This window comes from Coturnix japonica, chromosome 2 (assembly GCF_001577835.2).
Source record: "Coturnix japonica isolate 7356 chromosome 2, Coturnix japonica 2.1, whole genome shotgun sequence".
Classification (NCBI taxonomy): Eukaryota; Metazoa; Chordata; class Aves; order Galliformes; family Phasianidae; genus Coturnix; species Coturnix japonica.
Window position 1 is genome coordinate 5955026 of NC_029517.1, and position 15638 is coordinate 5970663.

General features: G+C 45.3%; 1 protein-coding gene across 11 annotated transcripts in view; it reads right to left on the reverse strand.

Moving 5' to 3' along the window:
* KMT2C (lysine methyltransferase 2C) overlaps positions 1-15638 on the reverse strand; it is a 165214-nt gene that overhangs the window by 137374 nt on the left and 12202 nt on the right. Inside the window, exon 1 of one of the 11 annotated variants that reach the window (XM_015852857.2) lies at positions 12637-12975. The exons of the other annotated variants lie outside the window; for them this stretch is intronic. The gene's annotated coding sequence lies outside the window, so the exon portion shown is untranslated. Of the gene's footprint in view, positions 1-12636; positions 12976-15638 lie in introns of those variants that run through there. 11 annotated transcript variants of the gene reach the window in all.

Here is a 15638-nt window from a genome sequence, read left to right on the forward strand (position 1 = left end):
GCAATCTGTAAAAACCCATTCATTTATCTGCTGTCCACTTTGAACACTATTTTATCACAAGATTCCCACTCTATCAGTGAAGTGTTTCAAGAAGCTGTCAGCCCTGCCTCGACAGCAGCACTGCCAGAGGAGGGGGAAGACGGCTTGCTCTGCTTTTTGTGTATTTTATATATTCCCAAGATATGTTCCTTTCCATTTTCTCTCCCGGTGTGTTGACAAATCCATTTACCTCAATACTGTCTGTCAATATCATTAGCTTGCTGTTTTCTGCCTCCTTCCAGCTCATTAACAGCAGTAAGGCTGAATCCAACGCTAATCCTACAGGCTGCCATTAACCATTTCCAGCCAGCTTTGCGCTGGGTTTCACTCCTTGTTCCCCGGATACAAGCGATTTCAAACACACTGCAACAGTGTGGCTCAATTTGCATTGATTTTTCCAGTGAGAATTCCACAAAACATTTACATTGTACCCACACCTATCACTTGGTAAACCATGATGCACGTACTGTAAGTAAAACACACACGTTATTAACATTTATGCCCTTAGCTTTAACGCTAACCAGACAACAGAGTAAGGCAAACAGAAGCTTCTTGAAGCCATTTGAACCAGTTTAAAGCTCAAACTACATACAAAGGTTAAAACTCCATCAAGTCACCTGTTAACTAAGGAAAAAAAAATGACAAACGAGTGAGTTTATCAGTTTAAAGCTACACCATGTGAGTCTACAAGGGAGGCGATGCAGTCCCAGCCCAGCTCCCCAGGCAGAAGCACTGAGAGGTGCCCTGGCAAAGGAACAGAAATGAGCAGCTGCAATAAAAGGTGACTGCTGAAGTCAATGCTGCCAGCAGGAAAGATCTCTGGCACCGTGGCCTTAAATGCCCTGTAAATCTCAAGCTTACTAGAAAATTTCCATTATTACCAACAGATAAGTAAATTGCCAGGAAACAGTTCATCGGATGTTATTTCACAATCAGAAGAAATGAGGTGGGAAACCTTCAGTAACTCAATCACCACCGTTTCTTCCCCAATTCACCTTTCTTTAGTTTGAAGCACAGATCACGGTAGAAATATTGGTCTTCTTCAAGCTTGGGAAAACTATGACAGCACAAAGGAGCCGCAGTGCTCTGAATAGCAGAGAAGGGATGTGTGAGGTTGCTTTATTCCTCAGCACTCAAGAGAAGCACCTAAGGCACATAGAAATTTCAGGTGCTGACGTTCCAGCCAGCAAGTCACAAAACAAGCAGGTAAAGTCATCTCGGAGGAACAGAACCTGCCTTTCTTTGCCTGTAGATCCTAGAGTAAAGAAAATGTGGTTGGCTCAGAGCCCCTGAGGGAAACTTGCTCCACCTGAACAGCTGGGAACAGCACTGTGTTGAAGATGGTACTTTGGAGTACAGCTTTGAGAGCATCCAAGGCAAAGAGTGCTTGTGGTGTTGCTCTTCATTTCAACTCCTCTAAACACAGAGGCACACACAATTTTTATACCTGATCCACTGGCCTCATGTGCTACTTTGCACACGTGTCATTCAAACAAGGTTTCACATCATTAGGAGAAATTAGGAGCATATAAACAGAAGGGGGAACAGCTGTTTAAGAGGGTGGACAGTGATAGGACAAGGGGGAATGGTTTTAAACTGAGACGGGGAGGTTTAGGTTGGATATCAGGAGGAAGTTTTTCATCCAGAGGGTGGTGACGCACTGGAACAGGTTGCCCAAGGAGGCTGTGGATGCCCCATCCCTGCAGGCATTCAAGGCCAGGCTGGATGTGGCTCTGGGCAGCCTGGGCTGCTGGTTGGTGACCCTGCACATAGCAGGGGGTTGGATGAGCATTGTGGTCCTTTTCAACCCAGGCCATTCTATGATTCTATGAAATAATGGGCAAAATACAGTTGCGGACTGATGCATTACTTATGAACACCTTAAACACGAAGCAAAGTTTCTGCTGCTTTTTAATTTAGCAGTTGCTCTGAGGGAATATTGCAACTATGGATGTTCTTAACACAAAAATCCAGGAGTTTTTTGCTATGTGCAAGATACTGATGGCTTAGGAGACACAACAGAAAGCACCAAGCCCAATAGTACTGCAGGACAACTGGTATCTAAGGAAAACATACTCAAAACCAGTTGCCACCACAGCTTTATAACTATGATCTTAGTTCAGCACAGCAAAATGAGTTCCAGTGCTCTCCTGTAACCTTATTGTTAATAACTGCATTAAAGCAAAGGACTCATTCCTGCAGATCTAGGGAAACAGTCAAGCTCTTATTACATGCTTTTAAAAACAAATTCATAAACAAATACAAAAGAAGTACATCTGAAGTCTCAAGTATAATTTTAAAAAATTAATGGAAAAAAAACCTACTTAGAAATTGTCAACTTATTATTTAGGGAGATCTAAGAATACCAAAATATTTTTAATGCAATCATATAAAGTGAAGAATTAAGCCACATTAGAAAACCTTCCCCTACAGCCTTGAGTTGGTTCAGTACTTCTTAGCATGGTTCCATGACAAAAATGCTTTTTTGTGTAGCAGAGACACACAAAAGGGTTCTTAGGGATGCCAAACACTTTCAGAACTCTCCAGTGATGACTCATCCTGTTATGTATACAAAGCTTTCATTAAAAAAATAGCCAGTTGGCATCAGTACAGCTCCTCAGTTAGCAATCTTCAACTTACTGTTATTTCTTGCACAAAGTATTCTAAACACACTGCAACGAAGAATTCTGGTATGCTAATTCTGGGGAGGGAAACGTGCAAATTAACTTGAATGGCTTTTCTCATACAAAGAGCTTCTACTCCACTTCACAAAGTGCTCCAGGATGGAGATGGCCACTACCACCATTTCCAGCTGAACAGAAATTCTTTGTTGCTCCATGTCAGTTCTTTGCCAGCCACACTGATCAATTGGTTTGTCAGAACAAGAAAACTCCGTCTTTCAAGATAAGCCTCAGCGAGTACAACAAAAAGAATCATGTCTTAAAGAAACCCAACAGGAACAACTGCACCTCCACAGTGATGCTGACAACTCAGACAACACTTTCTTCTGGCCATTGCCTTAGAAATCTTGCTTGAATTCCCCCAACAACAAACTTCTGTACTTGGGTATTCTGCTAAACTTCCAGCAACTGCAGTAAGTTAAAAAGTTCCATGTAGGTGCAAATAACTGCAAAGTCACGTTCTGGATGGCCACGCACAGCTGTCACAATGTGAAATGAATGGCACCTTGATCAGCTCATCTGCACAAATAGGCACGTGATGACCAGGGAACGGTGTACAGAGCTGAATGTGCACCTCAGTGCAATGAAAACGATGGTGGCAATGTTGGAATGGTGCAAAGTTGGTGCCAGGTTGGTCCCATGCATGCTCATGCAAGAAAAGAAAGAATACATTATGCAAGTTTGCTAAGACCTACTGAAGCAATACAAGGCTGAAGGTGAGACTTTCGTGGATCACATCATTATCAATGATGAGGAGCGGTGTGACCATTACAGGCCAGAGTCAAAACTGTGATCCACACCAACTGCAGATCTTCAGGTTAAAATAACATTTACCTGCAGATTTGTTTCACACAGGCAGCTCATTAAGAGCAACCCTCCCACACACTGGTCTTGCCAAATTCAAATGAACAAGCAAGGTAAAAGCGATTCCCTTTATCCCCAACCCTTCAGCCACTCACCTCCCCAGCAATTCAGCTCCTACTGCTGATGCTTTTCTAAACATGGCCACACACACACAAGGAACCAGCCTCAGTGCCAGCTATGCAATTTCTCTTGCCCACTGGAGACACTTCCCAGCGCCTCCGATGTTTTCAGAACAGACACCTCCCCTGCCACTGCCACATATACAATTTATTTCTCTTTATAAACACCTCTTATCCACAGCAGTTTCACGTGCCAAATAACCTGACTTCGGAGCATCAAAAGAAAAAGCAGATTTAAGAACTCGTATGGCATTTTCTACCCTTCATCTTCTTCTACAACGTGTTCATTTGGAAACAACGCTCCTCATCTGCCCAAATTCCAACACCACAAGAACTCATCAGTCTCTCTCCAGTCATTTATGCTGCCCTTAAGTCGAACCAACCTGTGCTAGCAATAAGTCTATGCTTTCCATACTTCCTTCCAAAGCTACCTGCCTGATCCCAGAAAGAAATTAAGCTTGGGGATTCACACTACCAATCTGTGAGTTTGAAGCACACTGATTTCCACCTCTTACAGAAAATAACCCGAAAGAATCACTCTTCTACTTCCAGACAACACAACAAGGCTTGTTTCAGAAAGCATAGCTAAATCCTTTTGATTTTGTTAATTTAGATGTGGGGGTTTTGTTATTTTCTCATTATTTATGTAGTACCATAGGTGGTCATGGCAAATTACCAACATAATTTATGCTGGCTCTCTACTGCAAGATTAGCTTATTAATTAAATGCAACAAAAAAAGACAACAGTTCTTGGGTAGTTAAAAAGCAAGAGGTACAGGAAAACGAGAGACACCCTGTTAACACCAGTATTTCATATTTGTCTTTAGAAGGCTACATCTTCAGTGCAAGCAGACTCTATTTACATACAGTATGCAATCTCCCGTTGAGGTTAGAGAAGGGATTGATAATGGCAGGTGCACTGAATGGAGCACATCTTCAGCAGAGGCTTGAATGAGGCTGGGGTTTGGCTGGGGACAGTCTTACAAGCAGGACAGACGTTTCAAAACATGGAGCAAATGGCAGCAGAGGGGCTGACACAAAGCATGGGCTGGGCTCCCTTTAATGAGCAAAAAGGGACACTTCAGTCATATATTAATGAGTGTTTGCTTGTAACCTGGTCCCCTGGATACTGAAATGCTGGGGCAGCTACCATAGAGCCTCCTTGGCGTTTGGTGACAGGCTCAGACTGGCCACTGCTTTACCCTTGAGGGATGGAGAATAAATGAATACTGATGCAGCAGCTCTGGCTGATAACGTGGATCTATCACTATATTGAGTTTTGGACTTTTATGGATCTGTAAATCCACAGACATCAGCATGATCAAGAGCGAAATCTAAACCCACCAACACCCAATTCAATCTGGAAATTAAGCCCATCTATACCAGGTTCATCATCCAGATCCAAACACTATATAAAGGACGAAGCAAACCCTAAGCTATGATTGCTCCAGTCTATAAGCAGTCAAAAAATATACCACCTCAAGGACCACAAGAAAATTTCCTCCTATCCTTCTTTTCAAGCCCAGCTTTTTGTCACAGCACCTTCAAATACAGCCCCATTCCCCACCACCACGCACAAGTCCTTGCCTTCTTCCACCGCTATTCTTTCAGTTCTGGAGTTTCATTGAACTAATCCAGTGCCCTCGTGGTGTTTGTGCACTTAAAATTAGATGGACTGCTGTTTCTACATGTGCATTTTCACATGCCTTTATAATTAAAATCATAGTTCATGCTGACAAGGTGAACATAAGATCCATGTCAAAAAGGTGAGTGCTGACTCTCCCAGTAAATATTAAATTTGAGCTCCTTTTGAGCAAGGAGCTCAAAAAAAAACAAGTAAAAGGTGATGGCTCCCCTCAGAACTGCACGGTTAAGCTGTGGTTCTCCACATTCAGTGTGGCCAAGGAGAGGCTGGTTGCATTACAGGCAAATGCTAATGCTTAACAGATTTAACAGGGATGCATCCCTTGACTCCAGAAGTCCCACAGACCTTTCCCAGCCTTCAGTAATTAGTGGTTCGGGGAAGAATCATTACAAAATTTCCTCATTTTTCTTCCTAGGCATCTGCTATTCACCCCTGCAGGAAACATGATGACAGGACATTTAGATCTCTGATCTGGGCCAGCACAGCCATCGTGACAGATCATTTCTGCATGCTATCTTACAGACAGACTCTGAACCAAGAGCTGGCAAGGCAAAGGTCATCGTGCTGCCCAAATTACTTTGGCATCTAAAGACTGATCTTCACCAACACTGATTTTCATTCCCAAGCCTCCAGTGGTTTATAAAAGTTTCACTCCTCTGAAAGATTTGCTCATGATTTCCATTGTCCACAGATTCTAACACAGTGTAACAGACAATCAGTTCTGCACAGTGGGTGACTGAGGGGAAAGAAAAGCAACAGAAATGCTTGAGCATCCTCCCAAACACCTTCATGTTCTGCAGGGAGCTTTGTTCAGACTGTACCAAGCAGGTTATTGTGAGTGCCATTGACACCTTGTCCCTTAGTCAGATGGTCATTAACACTGGGGAAAAAAACAAACAAAAACCACAAACAAAAACCACAAACAACATGCTTTCGGTGTCAAAAATCATTGTTTTAAATACAATGTATTAAAGCAACGCTAGGCTCTCCTAGCAGCTCAGTGGGTTCTCCCAATACACACAGTCCTTTGCACAGCCTCAGAAATAACCAAAACATGTTCCATGTCCCTAAAGAAAGTGGGATGACGTTTTGCTGCAATCAACTAATTGGAAATAAAGCCCAATTCCAGAACATCAGCATTCCAACCTTACTCTTTTTAGAGAACTGCTTTTTTTTTGCTGCTTCTAATCAAATACAACAGAAAGCTATTTGTAGAAGTTCATTTTGTTCTCCACCCAACAGTATCAAGTGTTACGGGTAGGTAACAAACAAGCCACCAGATACCAAAGCTCCTAGTTGAATAATATGCAGATTCACATTCATAATCTTCAGCACTAAAGGTGTGAACTCATCTGAGAAGACAGGGAGACAATCCTTGCATGGGGGGATGAGGGAAAGCTCACAAGATGGTTGCCTACAGGATAAGAATCATAGAATCACCCAGGTTGGAAAAGACCTCGAAGATCATCAAGTCCAACCGCAGCCGAGACAGTGTAAGAGGCAATGTATTACCTGGGGAAGACAAAGGGTTGAGTTTCAAGGCAGGAGTGAGGGGAGGATATTCATAATGTAGTTCTATATTAGACTCATTTTTCCTGAAAATGAAGAATTGAAAACTACACTGCAATGTCCTGTTTACTTTTTCTATACCATTCTTCTCTCTATGCTTCTTTTGTCATATTTAGAAGCAGCCACTGGGAATTACTCAAAGCAGCAGGTATGGAAGGGACGAGGTGATCGGATTCTCGCTCATACTGATGAGCATTTACTCTCATGATTATTTCATTCCAGTAGAAAACTTTCTATTGACTTAAGTTGTCTTTGAAACAGAATTCTGTACCCCGGAGAATACCCTATCATCCTGATTAATAATTAAATGAATCCATACTGTACTTATTCACTGATAGTTCTCTATTTAGAGGTCCGGAGGCATCAATAATGAAAACTCCTGCATAGTTTCACGAAGCTGCCAGCAGCCAGATGATGAAGATGAGGCTGCCAAAAGAAAAAGCAGCAAACAGAGAGCATTGTTTACATACGAACTGTACCTGTTCATCGCAGGGGTTGGACTGGATGATCTTTAAAGGTCCCTTCCAACACTAAGGATTCTATGATTCTATCAACAACCACAAGAACCCTTGAGCTCCGCTGTACACAGCTACCGCTACATCAAACCATCCTCATCAGCAGCGGTGATGGCAGTGGATGTCACAACTGGAAACAGCAATTTATGGCAACCCACCACACAACAGAAACTCTGATTTTCCGGTAATCAGAAATCAACTGATTTCAAAATATTCCCAAGAGAGGCAGCAGAAATGCCTAAAATAGCGGCTATTCATCAATTCAGAGCTGGGATTCCCAAGCTTTCCATGGAAAAGCGACATGACCACCCAGACACACACACAGCTCCCAGCAAGAAAAACAGCTACATGCATTTCTGAACTATGAAAGAGAAACTGATCCTCTGACAAACTCCTGCTTGTGAAGCTTTAAGAATGTTCATACAAGGCTGCACTCAGGTTTGCTCTTCCAGGTTTCAACACCACACTCTTCTTCCAAGAACCAGACTTCAGATCGCCCCGGTTACTGCTGCTGGAGCTCTATAACTGCCTGCACATCATTCTCAAGCCCATCTCTGTCAAGCAGAGAATAAAAATCTCCATTCCCTTCAACAGGGAGAAAACAGAAGATGACACCCCTCCGGATATCCCTTTGCCACTAACCACAAAACCCATATTCTTCCAAAAGCTACCCACTCCTATGTGCAATTAGCCACCTATGAAAATATTACAAAGCCAAAGTGAAACCTCTCAGATGAGAAAAAAATCTGTCAGAAGTTTAAAAGAGTGTTGTTACTGCTCAACCCAGCCCTCCTTCATGGGCCAGTTCTGAACACACAGTGCATGACAGCTCCTGCCATGCCTGCAGCTGGTCCTTCTGTACACAATGTAGGGCAAAACTGACACGGCAGTGACAACACCAGCCACACCTACTGCTTGGCCCAGATCAAACAACCTTTGAAACGATTACGAAATACTCTGATGCATCACTATCCTTGACCACCATCTGTATCTTCCTGTTCAACTCATCCGTGCCTTCATTCTCGGGTGCCACAACCACCCAACTCACAAAGGGACTGAAGTAAAGCTCCAACCTTTAGTCCTCCTCCTGGTTCCAGATACTCAGTCCTTGCACAGTCCCACCCAACACAGCCCTTCCTTTCCATGCTCCATGTTTTGCCAATTGCTTCATTCTTTCACACAGTTCCCCAAGCTTGGAAGAAGCTTTTGAGTTCTGTCAAACTTGAGATCCTTACAAGTTAATTTGATTCAAAAGAGGCAGATTTATTTGGAACTATGAGCATAAACCATAATTCCACATGAGGTTTTCTGAATTCTGGGACAAAACATCGCTCTCGTTCCACTTGGCATAATCCCACCTCAAACTGATCCCATACAGAATGACTACTCCAGAACTGCCCACTGCAGTGTTTGCTGTGTTTTCTCTGTGCCATCTGATATTAAGCACCACCAGAAGCAACAAGATAACCCAGACCTGAAGCAGAAGCCTAACTATAGAACATGCCATAATAAGCTGCTCTCACATGCAGTTCTTGCTAGCAGTCCTACAAAAGCCAGCTACATTGTCTGCAGTTCAGGCATGGAAATTAACAATAAGGACAATGGAATAGGAAAGGGAGACCTGGAGTAACAAGAGCATGGAAGTGCTCGTGTTTAGAGTGAACATACCCAGCTCCATCTAAAAGAAAGCACCGCTGAAACTGAATTCCACCCAAGGACTGTGAGTTCTGATGGAAAAACCAAACGAACACAAAAGCAGATTTCTGTTGAGTCTTCATCTTCTGTGAGCATCTCATTAAATACTGTTACTGGAGTATTTACCTCTCAGCATTTGGCAGCTAGGCTGAAAACATGGGCCAAAGCAGCCACTATGAAACCTTTCATTTTCGAGACAGATTACAGAAGTGCTATCAGCACAAACCGCACTTACTGGCTAACATCTCAGCAATGAACACAGCCCCGAGCGATGCTTCCCCAAAGAGAGACAGAACTGTAACCTACTATGGTTATCTTTCAACAGACCCTATGGACGAGTCAGTCAAATACCTCCCATATGTGCAACACTGTTAAATCATAGAATGACCTGGGCTGGAAGGGACCTCAAGGATCATGAAGCTCCAACCCCCTGTCACATGCAGGGCCACCAACCTCCATATCTAACACTAGACCAGGCTGCCCAGGGCCCCATCCAACCTGGCCTTGAACACCTCCAGGGATGGGGCATCCACAGCCTCTCTGGGCAGCCTGTGCCAGCACCTCACTGTTCTCTTTGTAAAGAACTTAAATCATTGACACTTGGGCCTGACATTGAAACTCAACTTTGGGATGAAAATAGATCCTAGCAAGACAAGGGATAAAAACTCTACCATAATGCTCTGTCGCCCATTCTGATAAGCACTCATCATCAAGGGTGTTCACTATTTGGCAAACAATCTCTGACGTTCCCTCTGTTAAAGACACATTTGTTTGCTGAGTACGTTCCATATCAGATGACCAAATCCCAAGACGTGAACACCCCCAGATGTTCATCTATCCTCAGTACAATCTCCCTATTGCACCTCTTTCTCTGCTGAATTCTGTTGATATGTATTTCCCGGTTCATCTAAGCTATCTGAGGGCACAACGCTGTGACCCAGTGAGCACCACAAACCACAGGCAGATGTTGGATCTGTGGCATTGGATCCCAGGACATCGCCCATGAACCAGAAGATGTCAAAAGGATTTTACAGAGGAATCATAGAATGGCTTGGGTTGGAAGGGACTTCAAGGATTATCAAGCTCCAACATCCCTGCTGCAGGCAGGACCACCAACCAAGACCCCATCATCAGAGCCAAGACCCCACCATCAAAAAACTAACCGAGGGCCACTGAGAACTCTTCTTTAATGCTTCTCTTTTAGAACAAATGACATATTAAAGTTTCCAGAAGCTTCAGTAATTACACAAATGGGAAGAATACAAATACAACAGAAAGTATTTCTTTCAGCTCTCCGAGTGCTCGCAGTGTGCTTCAGACTGCACTCCAGAGCCCGATTCCCTTCATCCTGGGCTGAGCATTCTATACTAAACTGTGTACCAAATGCACAGTGTTTCCCAGCCGGATGTAAAGAAGAGAGAAGCACAGATGCACAGCCATAAGAACTGAGCCTGCTGATGATAGCAGAGTATTTCTAACATTATTTGAAGGAGCTGACTACGTTTCAGGTTGGAAATGCAGGTGCCAAATGGCCCTTAGAACAAAATCAGAAATGAATACATGGCTTGGTTTTGCTTTTCTTCAGCTGTTTATCTTTAAGACATCACTTTCAGGCAACTCCAATGATCAGTCACATGAAGAAAGCTCAAGTGATACAACTCACTTATACAGGCAAGACATGTAAGGGACAGCAATGCCTCCCTCCCTGCCCCCCCCAAAAAAAAACCTTTCAAAGAGCAGCTTTGCCAAAACCCTGAGGGAAAAGGAAAAAGAATAAGGATAAAAGTCAGCTGAGCACACGGCCTGACTAAACAAAGGAATAACGACACCAGAATTAATGATCCCTACCAACAAACAAACAAACATGAGGGTCTGGATGTCACATAGGCAGAGCATCGCTCAGTGCCTTGCACAGAACAAATGCAATGTAAAAGAAGAGCCATAATATAAAACAGTTTGCAAAGACCTGCAAGAGGGGGAAGCAATTAAATACAGATACTCGAGGTCCAAACATATTACTGAGTGAAAGGATATCTACAATAAGGCAGCAAAGGAAGCGCACACCAAATACTTGTAAGTGAAATGTAGAGCGGTCATTAGCAAAATTAGCAGCCAGCACGGATGCAGCTCATCACATTAGCACGAGTAAAACCGAACCTCTTCTCCTACCCCTGTTGTATCGCCAATGATCAGTGAAAGTATTGCAGCAAACAGCTGGAAAGCTGCAGCTTTTCCCATAGCAAAAGTATTTGGCTGTGCAGGAATATCAAACCCAGCCCAGCACCATCACGGTGAGGTACAGAAAAACTTGTACCTGAGCTGCAGCTGGGCAGCATCGCTCACTTTGATGCGTGGTATTTTATACAAGCAGAGGATCTCCACACGTGCTTCAGCTCCGCAATGGGAACATCAAACCACGACAGCTTCTCTTCTTCAGAGCAGAAGGAACGAAATCGCTCTCATATTTAATCTTCAGTTCCTTTAAGAACTGGAACTACACCGAACAGAGCTCTTCTGGAGAGTGGTAAGGCTTCTCACTTGTCTATTATGTCACGAATCTGGTTACAGTATTAACTCGCTGGTGAGCACCCAATACTTTGTATTCAGAATCCAATCCGCCATTAGAAATAGTTTCTCAAGAAAAGAAGGAGAAAAAAAAAACCAACCCAAACCAGCCCACACAAATAACTGCTCGCAGCCTTCGAGCCGAACCACGTTTGTTTTGAAGATCAGCTGCTACTAAGTAACCTCGCTGGGAAAAGGGGCCACCACGCTCCTCCATCCTTATCAAAAGACAGAAACAAAATACTTTCCCTTCCCAGCTGGCACAAGTTTGCCAAAGCAGCGGTTACATAAGCCTGGCTGCGCCTTAGACCCATTCTCTCACTTCTCCCACGGCAGCCAGCGAGGCACAACGCTCCGCACATCCATTTTGTGCGGGGGACGGCAGAGGGGTTGGGGTCTACGTCCCAAAGAACAGCTGGGAAAGCGATGCCAACAACCCAGAGCCTGGGAATGAGGCGGGCTGAGATGGCACTGTGCTCACAACTAGCACGTATGGACCGCTGCGAAATAGCGGGGAGAGATTAATCCCAGCGCTCCGCAATTCACAGCAGGAAATTAAACTGCTTTAAAAAAAAGGGGGGTGGGGGGACGAAGAGTTGTGCCATAGCTAATAGAATAAAGTCACCAATTTCAAGGAATACCTGTGTGTACACGCACACACGTGTGGGTATGGGTGTGCACAGGAACCCGAGGCCAATGGCCGGGATCAGCCCTGAGCTTTCTGTTGTTGTTTCCCCTCGCTCTCCCCACCCCCCTCTATTTTTACGGCTGGGGACGATCAGTTGGACGCGGAACTTGGCCCTGAGCGCCGGGCTGAGGGCCGGGCTCCCTCCTTCCCTCCCCCGTGTGCCACCCCCGGCACTACGGATCGCCATATATAGCGCGGCGCCTCCTGTCACATTTTGCCCTTTAATACAAAGAAGTTAGCCGCCAGCCGCACTCACCCTCAGCGAATCGGTTGTACGCAACATAACCCGGCCCCTCCGGAATAGCTCACAAATCCCCTTCGGAAAATGGAGGGGCTGACATCGGTGCCCACGCGTACGATCTGGAGGAAAGCGAAGTTCTTTACATGGTGCCCTCCGCCGAGCGCTCAGCACTCCCGAGGATCAGCCATATTCCCCCCCGGTTCGGCGCTGCCCCAAAGGCTGCGGGTGCGGCTCCGCGGGGCGGCCCTACGCGCTGCCCATGGCGGCGGCGAGCACAGAGAGCGTAGATCGCTTCGGAACTTCGGCTCCGGGATCCTCCCCGAACCAGGCTGGAGCCGGAGGAGGAGGAGGAGAAGGAGGAGGAGGGGAGAGGAGGAGGGGGAGGGGAACGGAGGGGAAGGGGTGGGGAGAAAGGGAGAGGAGGGAGGGGAAAAAAAAAAAAAAAAAAAAAGAAAAGAAAAAAAAAAAGGAGAAAAAAAAAAAAAAAGCCGAGCGAGAGAAAGTAGATCCGACGCAGCCGGGCGCCTCCAAAGTGCGGCCCGGACTCACCCACAGGAGCGGGGCTGTGCGAACCAGGCGGCGGCGGAGCGCCCCCGTTCGCTTCTCCGTCCCTCCCTTCCCCCACCGAGCGGGCATTCATCCCCATTGAACAAAGCGGCACCGAAAAGTTCCGACACGTTCCGCAGAATCACGCTGTCGGGGCCGTTCGAGGCGAAGCGCCGTTTCCGAGTTACATCTTAAGGAGGTTTTTATTTTTCTCCCCCTTTCAATATTTGTCTGACTTTTTCATCCTTCTCCCAGCCCAGCCTGAAAGCAGAGAAGAACTCGAGCGTGAGGAGTGTCCGGCTGCAGCCGGCTCTTCCTAACCCTCCTCACGGCCCTGCCATCTTTTTCCTTCTGCAGACATCGGAGGAAAACGAGTCAAGAAATCCTTACGCAGCTCTCCATTGACAGCCACAGGAACCCATGGATCTGCCAATTCCAGCTGTGCCTCCCTTGCCTTTGTTCAGCTTCCCCCACAGCCAGGAGAGCAGTTGTTGGGTCCTGAAGTTTTGGGACGAGTTGGTGAAGCTGCGGCCATCTGCAGGACGTGGGCTGATGTGCTGTTAGGACCTATCTGAGCAACACAAATAACGCTGGGCTGTGCCTAGTTTTTAACCCATCTGAGCTGTTTTGGTTTTGCTCACATTAGGAACTCGCACCATTTCACCTCGGATGGAAACCAACCCAGCAGCCAGAGCTCCTTCCCCCACCCAGCACTGCCTATCGCTGCATTCCCAATGGGAACGTTCTCCAGGGCCTACAGGAAAGTTTTATCAAAGCAATTCAGCGGAGATTAAGATAAACGTTTTGAAAAGGAAAGCACTCATACGAAAAACCACCTCCGTGTGTTTGCTCTAACACAAGTAACTATTGTCTAAGAGCCACTGTGCCGTGTTTGTACACGGGATCGTATGTAGCTGCGAAGAGCTGTTGAGCTGCCCCTATCAGCACATCTCCAGTGACCACGCACTGCCACAATGCAAGAAGGTTAAGTCAGGACTTGGTTCTGCAGAGCAGCCGTGTCACCCATCCCACATCTCCTTACACAGACACAAGTGCCGCACTCACCTCCCCGCTGACACCACATGCAGAGCTGTTTGTGCTGCTGTACTTTACATCTAGAGGCACTTTCCAACATGTTACGGGCTGTATAAAAGCACATGTTTTAACACACCAGCTAATGGTTTGCTGCCTGATGAGTTAAAGGACGTGAGCACAGACCAGGCGAGACACAGTTTAATGAGAGATGGTTAAAATAATAACAACAAATTACACTCAGGTACTTTTCCCCAGTGTTCTGCAGCCCGAGATGCTGGCTAACTGGGATGAAGTCACATTAGCCAGCCTTGCTCTTCCTGAGAACTCCAAACATGAAGCTGAGGTTTCTCTTATATTAAAGATGTGAGATTTAGTTTGTTCTCAGAACAAAACAGTCAACAGAATTAGACAAGACCCAACACCAGCCGTGCTGACTACCAGGGCCACACAACCTGCCTTCAATAGGATCACACAACCAGCTACACAACAACGTGGGTTTGGGTTTCCCATCTGGCCACACTTCTAACTGCAGCTGATCCCACCCCATGCCCCTTTACTCCCAGCCTCCAACCCGCACCAGCTCAGCCATGCGCTGGGTCACACCGCAAGCCAGGTGACAGATTGGCGTGACTGTGGGCTGAGCGGGCAGGAAGCAATAAGGCAGGACGCTGGGAAAAGGCAAAGCAATCCCGTCTGCATCAATTCCCTGCCCTGATTCACACGTCTCCACAAGCGTGTGTCACTGCGATGGCAAGGCTGAAACTGCTTCAGCCAACGCTTCTGCCAAGAAAATGTACATGGAAAAATGGGATCAGTCATCTCTCCAAAGACTGACTTCTTTTTTTTTATTATTTTTAAGGAACAGAAGCCATGGATTTAATGATTAAGATAAAAACTTATGTCTATACATATGTCAGGTTGTTTTCTTCCAAACTCAAACTGATTAGCTGAGGATGCAACTCTCTAGAGTTAATCAAGACACGTTTAGCAGGCATGTCTTATCTATTTATTATAGGCCCAATTTACAATATCAAACTATTGGAGAATGATATTTCACAGCAAATTCACACTCTGACATGGTACCAAGTCCAATACATCCCCACCTAAATTTCAAATCCAGTAGGAGAAAAGGGAGATGGACCCCAGAACAGCAGTTCTTTATTTGGTTACAATAGCAAGGTCACACATCTCATTTGGTGCTTCCATGACTTGAGAAGACAATGATGAATAGATTAAGGAACACAAAAACATGTTTGTTTGTTTGTTTGTTAAAGATTTCCTTCTTCTGCTGCCCTGCTATTTCTAGATCTGACATCAACGGGTTTCTAGCAATAATACAATCAAATGGTCATAACGACTTGAGGTTAAGCCATAAGTATCGAGCTAGAAAAAGACAAGCAGAAAAGGAAACTCAAATGCTTCCCTCAACACAGCAA